The 13,007-nt window shown below is 42.7% G+C and overlaps 10 non-coding genes across 10 annotated transcripts; all 10 read left to right on the top strand.

Moving 5' to 3' along the window:
• Positions 1 to 1,365: 1,365 nt before the first annotated feature.
• On the top strand, positions 1,366 to 1,437 carry trnap-ugg. Its single transcript has one exon. It is a non-coding gene; the product is annotated as a tRNA-Pro (tRNA).
• An 860-nt stretch (positions 1,438 to 2,297) lies between these two features.
• On the top strand, positions 2,298 to 2,369 carry trnap-ugg. Its single transcript has one exon. It is a non-coding gene; the product is annotated as a tRNA-Pro (tRNA).
• Positions 2,370 to 3,232: 863 nt separating this feature from the next.
• Positions 3,233 to 3,304, top strand: trnap-ugg. Its single transcript has one exon. It is a non-coding gene; the product is annotated as a tRNA-Pro (tRNA).
• Positions 3,305 to 4,162: 858 nt separating this feature from the next.
• On the top strand, positions 4,163 to 4,234 carry trnap-ugg. The gene has a single exon. It is a non-coding gene; the product is annotated as a tRNA-Pro (tRNA).
• Positions 4,235 to 5,097: 863 nt separating this feature from the next.
• Positions 5,098 to 5,169, top strand: trnap-ugg. The gene has a single exon. It is a non-coding gene; the product is annotated as a tRNA-Pro (tRNA).
• An 863-nt stretch (positions 5,170 to 6,032) lies between these two features.
• Positions 6,033 to 6,104, top strand: trnap-ugg. Its single transcript has one exon. It is a non-coding gene; the product is annotated as a tRNA-Pro (tRNA).
• Positions 6,105 to 6,967: 863 nt separating this feature from the next.
• On the top strand, positions 6,968 to 7,039 carry trnap-ugg. The gene has a single exon. It is a non-coding gene; the product is annotated as a tRNA-Pro (tRNA).
• An 863-nt stretch (positions 7,040 to 7,902) lies between these two features.
• Positions 7,903 to 7,974, top strand: trnap-ugg. Its single transcript has one exon. It is a non-coding gene; the product is annotated as a tRNA-Pro (tRNA).
• A 3,645-nt stretch (positions 7,975 to 11,619) lies between these two features.
• On the top strand, positions 11,620 to 11,691 carry trnap-ugg. The gene has a single exon. It is a non-coding gene; the product is annotated as a tRNA-Pro (tRNA).
• An 858-nt stretch (positions 11,692 to 12,549) lies between these two features.
• trnap-ugg lies at positions 12,550 to 12,621 on the top strand. The gene has a single exon. It is a non-coding gene; the product is annotated as a tRNA-Pro (tRNA).
• Positions 12,622 to 13,007: the final 386 nt, after the last annotated feature.

Genomic DNA, 13,007 nt, shown 5'->3' with positions numbered 1-13,007 from the left:
AGGTGTAACATCAGCAGTTATGGTAGGATGAGAAGCATCCAGTGCAAAATGTGTGACATTTCTAATTTAAAACTGAGAGATTCCAATGTTTTTTTGTTTTTTTATTCACATACCGGTGCGTCAATCGGATCAAATGAAATGAGATCCAATTGATTTTGATGTCTACTTTTTAATTGTTAAAATCTACATTTAGCTCTTTCTTCATTTGTTTCTTGGCTGTTACAGCTAATGAAGATTGAATCTGAAAAGACTCAGGAGATGGAATTACAGAGTATTTTGAACTGAAACCTGGTAAACTGCTTGGAAGATAGCTATGCTCACAAGTATACCACCAACACTCACGTGATCACTGTGGCCTGGCAACATCGACCTGTCAATGCATATTCTCACCGTCATTGCTGGCGACTGCAAAACAATGTCTTGAAATAAATGGCTCGTTGGTCTAGGGCTATGATTCTCGCTTTGGGTGCGAGAGGTCCCGGGTTCAAATCCCGTACGAGCCCTTTTGAAGAGCCTTTAACAATGTGAGACAGGCGGATCTTGGGCAACTGGTTGGAGGGGCGACTGCTACCACTGGAGCGCAGGACCAGGTGGACAAGTGATTAAGGCAATGGACTGCTAATCCATTGTGCTCTGCACTAGTGGGTTCAGCATCGCACAACATGTATTAATTTCTTCCTTGGTTAAAAAACCTGTCCTTTTACCGGGACATAGGTTACCTTCAGACGAGTCCCTTGACACTTGTGGGGGTCGTAGAGCAAAACTGAGAACAGCATTGTGTTTGTGAGAGTCTCCCCTTTCCAAAGAATGGGCAAACTATTTTGTAGGTCAAACCGTTCTGAAGCTATAGACATTTGTATGAGAAGACAGATTTTAGGGATCTGTCATGTTTTGACAAACATTGCTCTCGCTCTGCCACATTTCACCAAAAATGCAGAGGTGTAACATCAGCAGTTATGGTAGGACTGAGAAGCATCCAGTGCAAAATGTGTGACATTTCTAATTTAAAACTGAGAGATTCCAATGTTTTTTTGTTTTTTATTCACATACCGGTGCGTCAATCGGATCAAATGAAATGAGATCCAATTGATTTTGATGTCTACTTTTTAATTGTTAAAATCTACATTTAGCTCTTTCTTCATTTGTTTCTTGCTGTTACAGCTAATGAAGATTGAATCTGAAAGACTCAGGAGATGAATTACAGAGTATTTGAACTGAAACCTGGTCAACTGCTTGGAAGATAGCTATGCTCACAAGTATACCACCAACACTCACGTGATCCACTGTGGCCTGGCAACATCGACCTGTCAATGCATATTCTCACCGTCATTGCTGGCGACTGCAAAACAATGTCTTGAAATAAATGGCTCGTTGGTCTAGGGGTATGATTCTCGCTTTGGGTGCGAGAGGTCCCGGGTTCAAATCCCGGACGAGCCCTTTTGAAGAGCCTTTAACAATACAGGCGGATCTTGGGCAACTGGTTGGAGGGGCGACTGCTACCACTGGAGCGCAGGACCAGGTGGACAAGTGATTAAGGTAATGGACTGCTAATCCATTGTGCTCTGCACTAGTGGGTTCAGCATCGCACAACATGTATTAATTTCTTCCTTGGTTAAAAAACCTGTCCTTTTACCGGGACATAGGTTACCTTCAGACGAGTCCCTTGACACTTGTGGGGGTCGTAGAGCAAAACTGAGAACAACATTGTGTTTGTGAGAGTCTCCCCTTTCCAAAGAATGGGCAAACTATTTTGTAGGTCAAACCGTTCTGAAGCTATAGACATTTGTATGAGAAGACAGATTTTAGGGATCTGTCATGTTTTGACAAACATTGCTCTCGCTCTGCCACATTTCACCAAAAATGCAGAGGTGTAACATCAGCAGTTATGGTAGGACTGAGAAGCATCCAGTGCAAAATGTGTGACATTTCTAATTTAAAACTGAGAGATTCCAATGTTTTTTTGTTTTTTTATTCACATACCGGTGCGTCAATCGGATCAAATGAAATGAGATCCAATTGATTTTGATGTCTACTTTTTAATTGTTATAAATCTACATTTAGCTCTTTCTTCATTTGTTTCTTGCTGTTACAGCTAATGAAGATTGAATCTGAAAGACTCAGGAGATGAATTACAGAGTATTTGAACTGAAACCTGGTCAACTGCTTGGAAGATAGCTATGCTCACAAGTATACCACCAACACTCACGTGATCCACATGTGGCCTGGCAACATCGACCTGTCAATGCATATTCTCACCGTCATTGCTGGCGACTGCAAAACAATGTCTTGAAATAAATGGCTCGTTGGTCTAGGGGTATGATTCTCGCTTTGGGTGCGAGAGGTCCTGGGTTCAAATCCCGGACGAGCCCTTTTGAAGAGCCTTTAACAATGTGAGACAGGCGGATCTTGGGCAACTGGTTGGAGGGGCGACTGCTACCACTGGAGCGCAGGACCAGGTGGACAAGTGATTAAGGCAATGGACTGCTAATCCATTGTGCTCTGCACTAGTGGGTTCAGCATCGCACAACATGTATTAATTTCTTCCTTGGTTAAAAAACCTGTCCTTTTACCGGGACATAGGTTACCTTCAGACGAGTCCCTTGACACTTGTGGGGGTCGTAGAGCAAAACTGAGAACAGCATTGTGTTTGTGAGAGTCTCCCCTTTCCAAAGAATGGGCAAACTATTTTGTAGGTCAAACCGTTCTGAAGCTATAGACATTTGTATGAGAAGACAGATTTTAGGGATGTGTCATGTTTTGACAAACATTGCTCTCGCTCTGCCACATTTCACCAAAAATGCAGAGGTGTAACATCAGCAGTTATGGTAGGACTGAGAAGCATCCAGTGCAAAATGTGTGACATTTCTAATTTAAAACTGAGAGATTCCAATGTTTTTTTGTTTTTTTATTCACATACCGGTGCGTCAATCGGATCAAATGAAATGAGATCCAATTGATTTTGATGTCTACTTTTTAATTGTTATAATCTATATTTAGCTCTTTCTTCATTTGTTTCTTGCTGTTACAGCTAATGAAGATTGAATCTGAAAGACTCAGGAGATGAATTACAGAGTATTTGAACTGAAACCTGGTCAACTGCTTGGAAGATAGCTATGCTCACAAGTATACCACCAACACTCACGTGATCCACTGTGGCCTGGCAACATCGACCTGTCAATGCATATTCTCACCGTCATTGCTGGCGACTGCAAAACAATGTCTTGAAATAAATGGCTCGTTGGTCTAGGGGTATGATTCTCGCTTTGGGTGCGAGAGGTCCCGGGTTCAAATCCCGGACGAGCCCATTTGAAGAGCCTTTAACAATACAGGCGGATCTTGGGCAACTGGTTGGAGGGGCGACTGCTACCACTGGAGCGCAGGACCAGGTGGACAAGTGATTAAGGTAATGGACTGCTAATCCATTGTGCTCTGCACTAGTGGGTTCAGCATCGCACAACATGTATTAAGTTCTTCCTTGGTTAAAAAACCTGTCCTTTTACCGGGACATAGGTTACCTTCAGACGAGTCCCTTGACACTTGTGGGGGTCGTAGAGCAAAACTGAGAACAGCATTGTGTTTGTGAGAGTCTCCCCTTTCCAAAGAATGGGCAAACTATTTTGTAGGTCAAACCGTTCTGAAGCTATAGACATTTGTATGAGAAGACAGATTTTAGGGATCTGTCATGTTTTGACAAACATTGCTCTCGCTCTGCCACATTTCACCAAAAATGCAGAGGTGTAACATCAGCAGTTATGGTAGGACTGAGAAGCATCCAGTGCAAAATGTGTGACATTTCTAATTTAAAACTGAGAGATTCCAATGTTTTTTTGTTTTTTTATTCACATACCGGTGCGTCAATCGGATCAAATGAAATGAGATCCAATTGATTTTGATGTCTACTTTTTAATTGTTAAAATCTACATTTAGCTCTTTCTTCATTTGTTTCTTGCTGTTACAGCTAATGAAGATTGAATCTGAAAGACTCAGGAGATGAATTACAGAGTATTTGAACTGAAACCTGGTCAACTGCTTGGAAGATAGCTATGCTCACAAGTATACCACCAACACTCACGTGATCCACTGTGGCCTGGCAACATCGACCTGTCAATGCATATTCTCACCGTCATTGCTGGCGACTGCAAAACAATGTCTTGAAATAAATGGCTCGTTGGTCTAGGGGTATGATTCTCGCTTTGGGTGCGAGAGGTCCTGGGTTCAAATCCCGGACGAGCCCTTTTGAAGAGCCTTTAACAATGTGAGACAGGCGGATCTTGGGCAACTGGTTGGAGGGGCGACTGCTACCACTGGAGCGCAGGACCAGGTGGACAAGTGATTAAGGCAATGGACTGCTAATCCATTGTGCTCTGCACTAGTGGGTTCAGCATCGCACAACATGTATTAATTTCTTCCTTGGTTAAAAAACCTGTCCTTTTACCGGGACATAGGTTACCTTCAGACGAGTCCCTTGACACTTGTGGGGGTCGTAGAGCAAAACTGAGAACAGCATTGTGTTTGTGAGAGTCTCCCCTTTCCAAAGAATGGGCAAACTATTTTGTAGGTCAAACCGTTCTGAAGCTATAGACATTTGTATGAGAAGACAGATTTTAGGGATGTGTCATGTTTTGACAAACATTGCTCTCGCTCTGCCACATTTCACCAAAAATGCAGAGGTGTAACATCAGCAGTTATGGTAGGACTGAGAAGCATCCAGTGCAAAATGTGTGACATTTCTAATTTAAAACTGAGAGATTCCAATGTTTTTTTGTTTTTTTATTCACATACCGGTGCGTCAATCGGATCAAATGAAATGAGATCCAATTGATTTTGATGTCTACTTTTTAATTGTTATAATCTATATTTAGCTCTTTCTTCATTTGTTTCTTGCTGTTACAGCTAATGAAGATTGAATCTGAAAGACTCAGGAGATGAATTACAGAGTATTTGAACTGAAACCTGGTCAACTGCTTGGAAGATAGCTATGCTCACAAGTATACCACCAACACTCACGTGATCCACTGTGGCCTGGCAACATCGACCTGTCAATGCATATTCTCACCGTCATTGCTGGCGACTGCAAAACAATGTCTTGAAATAAATGGCTCGTTGGTCTAGGGGTATGATTCTCGCTTTGGGTGCGAGAGGTCCTGGGTTCAAATCCCGGACGAGCCCTTTTGAAGAGCCTTTAACAATGTGAGACAGGCGGATCTTGGGCAACTGGTTGGAGGGGCGACTGCTACCACTGGAGCGCAGGACCAGGTGGACAAGTGATTAAGGCAATGGACTGCTAATCCATTGTGCTCTGCACTAGTGGGTTCAGCATCGCACAACATGTATTAATTTCTTCCTTGGTTAAAAAACCTGTCCTTTTACCGGGACATAGGTTACCTTCAGACGAGTCCCTTGACACTTGTGGGGGTCGTAGAGCAAAACTGAGAACAGCATTGTGTTTGTGAGAGTCTCCCCTTTCCAAAGAATGGGCAAACTATTTTGTAGGTCAAACCGTTCTGAAGCTATAGACATTTGTATGAGAAGACAGATTTTAGGGATGTGTCATGTTTTGACAAACATTGCTCTCGCTCTGCCACATTTCACCAAAAATGCAGAGGTGTAACATCAGCAGTTATGGTAGGACTGAGAAGCATCCAGTGCAAAATGTGTGACATTTCTAATTTAAAACTGAGAGATTCCAATGTTTTTTTGTTTTTTTATTCACATACCGGTGCGTCAATCGGATCAAATGAAATGAGATCCAATTGATTTTGATGTCTACTTTTTAATTGTTATAATCTATATTTAGCTCTTTCTTCATTTGTTTCTTGCTGTTACAGCTAATGAAGATTGAATCTGAAAGACTCAGGAGATGAATTACAGAGTATTTGAACTGAAACCTGGTCAACTGCTTGGAAGATAGCTATGCTCACAAGTATACCACCAACACTCACGTGATCCACTGTGGCCTGGCAACATCGACCTGTCAATGCATATTCTCACCGTCATTGCTGGCGACTGCAAAACAATGTCTTGAAATAAATGGCTCGTTGGTCTAGGGGTATGATTCTCGCTTTGGGTGCGAGAGGTCCTGGGTTCAAATCCCGGACGAGCCCTTTTGAAGAGCCTTTAACAATGTGAGACAGGCGGATCTTGGGCAACTGGTTGGAGGGGCGACTGCTACCACTGGAGCGCAGGACCAGGTGGACAAGTGATTAAGGCAATGGACTGCTAATCCATTGTGCTCTGCACTAGTGGGTTCAGCATCGCACAACATGTATTAATTTCTTCCTTGGTTAAAAAACCTGTCCTTTTACCGGGACATAGGTTACCTTCAGACGATTCCCTTGACATTTGTGGGGGTCGTAGAGCAAAACTGAGAACAGCATTGTGTTTGTGAGAGTCTCCCCTTTCCAAAGAATGGGCAAACTATTTTGTAGGTCAAACCGTTCTGAAGCTATAGACATTTGTATGAGAAGACAGATTTTAGGGATGTGTCATGTTTTGACAAACATTGCTCTCGCTCTGCCACATTTCACCAAAAATGCAGAGGTGTAACATCAGCAGTTATGGTAGGACTGAGAAGCATCCAGTGCAAAATGTGTGACATTTCTAATTTAAAACTGAGAGATTCCAATGTTTTTTTGTTTTTTTATTCACATACCGGTGCGTCAATCGGATCAAATGAAATGAGATCCAATTGATTTTGATGTCTACTTTTTAATTGTTAAAATCTACATTTAGCTCTTTCTTCATTTGTTTCTTGCTGTTACAGCTAATGAAGATTGAATCTGAAAGACTCAGGAGATGAATTACAGAGTATTTGAACTGAAACCTGGTCAACTGCTTGGAAGATAGCTATGCTCACAAGTATACCACCAACACTCACGTGATCCACTGTGGCCTGGCAACATCGACCTGTCAATGCATATTCTCACCGTCATTGCTGGCGACTGCAAAACAATGTCTTGAAATAAATGGCTCGTTGGTCTAGGGGTATGATTCTCGCTTTGGGTGCGAGAGGTCCTGGGTTCAAATCCCGGACGAGCCCTTTTGAAGAGCCTTTAACAATGTGAGACAGGCGGATCTTGGGCAACTGGTTGGAGGGGCGACTGCTACCACTGGAGCGCAGGACCAGGTGGACAAGTGATTAAGGCAATGGACTGCTAATCCATTGTGCTCTGCACTAGTGGGTTCAGCATCGCACAACATGTATTAATTTCTTCCTTGGTTAAAAAACCTGTCCTTTTACCGGGACATAGGTTACCTTCAGACGAGTCCCTTGACACTTGTGGGGGTCGTAGAGCAAAACTGAGAACAGCATTGTGTTTGTGAGAGTCTCCCCTTTCCAAAGAATGGGCAAACTATTTTGTAGGTCAAACCGTTCTGAAGCTATAGACATTTGTATGAGAAGACAGATTTTAGGGATGTGTCATGTTTTGACAAACATTGCTCTCGCTCTGCCACATTTCACCAAAAATGCACAGGTGTAACATCAGCAGTTATGGTAGGACTGAGAAGCATCCAGTGCAAAATGTGTGACATTTCTAATTTAAAACTGAGAGATTCCAATGTTTTTTTGTTTTTTTATTCACATACCGGTGCGTCAATCGGATCAAATGAAATGAGATCCAATTGATTTTGATGTCTACTTTTTAATTGTTAAGATCTACATTTAGCTCTTTCTTCATTTGTTTCTTGCTGTTACAGCTAATGAAGATTGAATCTGAAAGACTCAGCAGATGAATTACAGAGTATTTGAACTGAAACCTGGTCAACTGCTTGGAAGATAGCTATGCTCACAAGTATACCACCAAAACTCACGTGATCCACTGTGGCCTGGCAACATCGACCTGTCAATGCATATTCTCACCGTCATTGCTGGCGACTGCAAAACAATGTCTTGAAATAAATGGCTCGTTGGTCTAGGGGTATGATTCTCGCTTTGGGTGCGAGAGGTCCCGGGTTCAAATCCCGGACGAGCCCTTTTGAAGAGCCTTTAACAATACAGGCGGATCTTGGGCAACTGGTTGGAGGGGCGACTGCTACCACTGGAGCGCAGGACCAGGTGGACAAGTGATTAAGGCAATGGACTGCCAATCCATTGTGCTCTGCACTAGTGGGTTCAGCATCGCACAACATGTATTAATTTCTTCCTTGGTTAAAAAACCTGTCCTTTTACCGGGACATAGGTTACCTTCAGACGAGTCCCTTGACACTTGTGGGGGTCGTAGAGCAAAACTGAGAACAGCATTGTGTTTGTGAGAGTCTCCCCTTTCCAAAGAATGGGCAAACTATTTTGTAGGTCAAACCGTTCTGAAGCTATAGACATTTGTATGAGAAGACAGATTTTAGGGATGTGTCATGTTTTGACAAACATTGCTCTCGCTCTGCCACATTTCACCAAAAATGCAGAGGTGTAACATCAGCAGTTATGGTAGGACTGAGAAGCATCCAGTGCAAAATGTGTGACATTTCTAATTTAAAACTGAGAGATTCCAATGTTTTTTTGTTTTTTTATTCACATACCGGTGCGTCAATCGGATCAAATGAAATGAGATCCAATTGATTTTGATGTCTACTTTTTAATTGTTATAATCTATATTTAGCTCTTTCTTCATTTGTTTCTTGCTGTTACAGCTAATGAAGATTGAATCTGAAAGACTCAGGAGATGAATTACAGAGTATTTGAACTGAAACCTGGTCAACTGCTTGGAAGATAGCTATGCTCACAAGTATACCACCAACACTCACGTGATCCACAGTGGCCTGGCAACATCGACCTGTCAATGCATATTCTCACCGTCATTGCTGGCGACTGCAAAACAATGTCTTGAAATAAATGGCTCGTTGGTCTATTCTCGCTTTGGGTGCGAGAGGTCCCGGGTTCAAATCCCGGACGAGCCCTTTTGAAGAGCCTTTAACAATGTGAGACAGGCGGATCTTGGGCAACTGGTTGGAGGGGCGACTGCTACCACTGGAGCGCAGGACCAGGTGGACAAGTGATTAAGGTAATGGACTGCTAATCCATTGTGCTCTGCACTAGTGGGTTCAGCATCGCACAACATGTATTAATTTCTTCCTTGGTTAAAAAACCTGTCCTTTTACCGGGACATAGGTTACCTTCAGACGAGTCCCTTGACACTTGTGGGGGTCGTAGAGCAAAACTGAGAACAGCATTGTGTTTGTGAGAGTCTCCCCTTTCCAAAGAATGGGCAAACTATTTTGTAGGTCAAACCGTTCTGAAGCTATAGACATTTGTATGAGAAGACAGATTTTAGGGATGTGTCATGTTTTGACAAACATTGCTCTCGCTCTGCCACATTTCACCAAAAATGCAGAGGTGTAACATCAGCAGTTATGGTAGGACTGAGAAGCATCCAGTGCAAAATGTGTGACATTTCTAATTTAAAACTGAGAGATTCCAATGTTTTTTTGTTTTTTTATTCACATACCGGTGCGTCAATCGGATCAAATGAAATGAGATCCAATTGATTTTGATGTCTACTTTTTAATTGTTATAATCTATATTTAGCTCTTTCTTCATTTGTTTCTTGCTGTTACAGCTAATGAAGATTGAATCTGAAAGACTCAGGAGATGAATTACAGAGTATTTGAACTGAAACCTGGTCAACTGCTTGGAAGATAGCTATGCTCACAAGTATACCACCAACACTCACGTGATCCACAGTGGCCTGGCAACATCGACCTGTCAATGCATATTCTCACCGTCATTGCTGGCGACTGCAAAACAATGTCTTGAAATAAATGGCTCGTTGGTCTATTCTCGCTTTGGGTGCGAGAGGTCCCGGGTTCAAATCCCAGACGAGCCCTTTTGAAGAGCCTTTAACAATGTGAGACAGGCGGATCTTGGGCAACTGGTTGGAGGGGCGACTGCTACCACTGGAGCGCAGGACCAGGTGGACAAGTGATTAAGGTAATGGACTGCTAATCCATTGTGCTCTGCACTAGTGGGTTCAGCATCGCACAACATGTATTAATTTCTTCCTTGGTTAAAAAACCTGTCCTTTTACCGGGACATAGGTTACCTTCAGACGAGTCCCTTGACACTTGTGGGGGTCGTAGAGCAAAACTGAGAACAGCATTGTGTTTGTGAGAGTCTCCCCTTTCCAAAGAATGGGCAAACTATTTTGTAGGTCAAACCGTTCTGAAGCTATAGACATTTGTATGAGAATACAGATTTTAGGGATGTGTCATGTTTTGACAAACATTGCTCTCGCTCTGCCACATTTCACCAAAAATGCAGAGGTGTAACATCAGCAGTTATGGTAGGACTGAGAAGCATCCAGTGCAAAATGTGTGACATTTCTAATTTAAAACTGAGAGATTCCAATGTTTTTTTGTTTTTTTATTCACATACCGGTGCGTCAATCGGATCAAATGAAATGAGATCCAATTGATTTTGATGTCTACTTTTTAATTGTTAAAATCTACATTTAGCTCTTTCTTCATTTGTTTCTTGCTGTTACAGCTAATGAAGATTGAATCTGAAAGACTCAGGAGATGAATTACAGAGTATTTGAACTGAAACCTGGTAAACTGCTTGGAAGATAGCTATGCTCACAAGTATACCACCAACACTCACGTGATCCACTGTGGCCTGGCAACATCGACCTGTCAATGCATATTCTCACCGTCATTGCTGGCGACTGCAAAACAATGTCTTGAAATAAATGGCTCGTTGGTCTAGGGCTATGATTCTCGCTTTGGGTGCGAGAGGTCCCGGGTTCAAATCCCGTACGAGCCCTTTTGAAGAGCCTTTAACAATGTGAGACAGGCGGATCTTGGGCAACTGGTTGGAGGGGCGACTGCTACCACTGGAGCGCAGGACCAGGTGGACAAGTGATTAAGGCAATGGACTGCTAATCCATTGTGCTCTGCACTAGTGGGTTCAGCATCGCACAACATGTATTAATTTCTTCCTTGGTTAAAAAACCTGTCCTTTTACCGGGACATAGGTTACCTTCAGACGAGTCCCTTGACACTTGTGGGGGTCGTAGAGCAAAACTGAGAACAGCATTGTGTTTGTGAGAGTCTCCCCTTTCCAAAGAATGGGCAAACTATTTTGTAGGTCAAACCGTTCTGAAGCTATAGACATTTGTATGAGAAGACAGATTTTAGGGATCTGTCATGTTTTGACAAACATTGCTCTCGCTCTGCCACATTTCACCAAAAATGCAGAGGTGTAACATCAGCAGTTATGGTAGGACTGAGAAGCATCCAGTGCAAAATGTGTGACATTTCTAATTTAAAACTGAGAGATTCCAATGTTTTTTTGTTTTTTTATTCACATACCGGTGCGTCAATCGGATCAAATGAAATGAGATCCAATTGATTTTGATGTCTACTTTTTAATTGTTAAAATCTACATTTAGCTCTTTCTTCATTTGTTTCTTGCTGTTACAGCTAATGAAGATTGAATCTGAAAGACTCAGGAGATGAATTACAGAGTATTTGAACTGAAACCTGGTCAACTGCTTGGAAGATAGCTATGCTCACAAGTATACCACCAACACTCACGTGATCCACTGTGGCCTGGCAACATCGACCTGTCAATGCATATTCTCACCGTCATTGCTGGCGACTGCAAAACAATGTCTTGAAATAAATGGCTCGTTGGTCTAGGGGTATGATTCTCGCTTTGGGTGCGAGAGGTCCCGGGTTCAAATCCCGGACGAGCCCTTTTGAAGAGCCTTTAACAATACAGGCGGATCTTGGGCAACTGGTTGGAGGGGCGACTGCTACCACTGGAGCGCAGGACCAGGTGGACAAGTGATTAAGGTAATGGACTGCTAATCCATTGTGCTCTGCACTAGTGGGTTCAGCATCGCACAACATGTATTAAGTTCTTCCTTGGTTAAAAAACCTGTCCTTTTACCGGGACATAGGTTACCTTCAGACGAGTCCCTTGACACTTGTGGGGGTCGTAGAGCAAAACTGAGAACAGCATTGTGTTTGTGAGAGTCTCCCCTTTCCAAAGAATGGGCAAACTATTTTGTAGGTCAAACCGTTCTGAAGCTATAGACATTTGTATGAGAAGACAGATTTTAGGGATCTGTCATGTTTTGACAAACATTGCTCTCGCTCTGCCACATTTCACCAAAAATGCAGAGGTGTAACATCAGCAGTTATGGTAGGACTGAGAAGCATCCAGTGCAAAATGTGTGACATTTCTAATTTAAAACTGAGAGATTCCAATGTTTTTTTGTTTTTTTATTCACATACCGGTGCGTCAATCGGATCAAATGAAATGAGATCCAATTGATTTTGATGTCTACTTTTTAATTGTTAAAATCTACATTTAGCTCTTTCTTCATTTGTTTCTTGCTGTTACAGCTAATGAAGATTGAATCTGAAAGACTCAGGAGATGAATTACAGAGTATTTGAACTGAAACCTGGTCAACTGCTTGGAAGATAGCTATGCTCACAAGTATACCACCAACACTCACGTGATCCACTGTGGCCTGGCAACATCGACCTGTCAATGCATATTCTCACCGTCATTGCTGGCGACTGCAAAACAATGTCTTGAAATAAATGGCTCGTTGGTCTAGGGGTATGATTCTCGCTTTGGGTGCGAGAGGTCCTGGGTTCAAATCCCGGACGAGCCCTTTTGAAGAGCCTTTAACAATGTGAGACAGGCGGATCTTGGGCAACTGGTTGGAGGGGCGACTGCTACCACTGGAGCGCAGGACCAGGTGGACAAGTGATTAAGGCAATGGACTGCTAATCCATTGTGCTCTGCACTAGTGGGTTCAGCATCGCACAACATGTATTAATTTCTTCCTTGGTTAAAAAACCTGTCCTTTTACCGGGACATAGGTTACCTTCAGACGAGTCCCTTGACACTTGTGGGGGTCGTAGAGCAAAACTGAGAACAGCATTGTGTTTGTGAGAGTCTCCCCTTTCCAAAGAATGGGCAAACTATTTTGTAGGTCAAACCGTTCTGAAGCTATAGACATTTGTATGAGAAGACAGATTTTAGGGATGTGTCATG

This window comes from Oncorhynchus mykiss, unplaced genomic scaffold (assembly GCF_013265735.2).
Source record: "Oncorhynchus mykiss isolate Arlee unplaced genomic scaffold, USDA_OmykA_1.1 un_scaffold_356, whole genome shotgun sequence".
Classification (NCBI taxonomy): Eukaryota; Metazoa; Chordata; class Actinopteri; order Salmoniformes; family Salmonidae; genus Oncorhynchus; species Oncorhynchus mykiss.
Note: the sequence above shows the minus strand (reverse complement) of the source record. Positions and strands in the feature narration are given on the sequence as shown.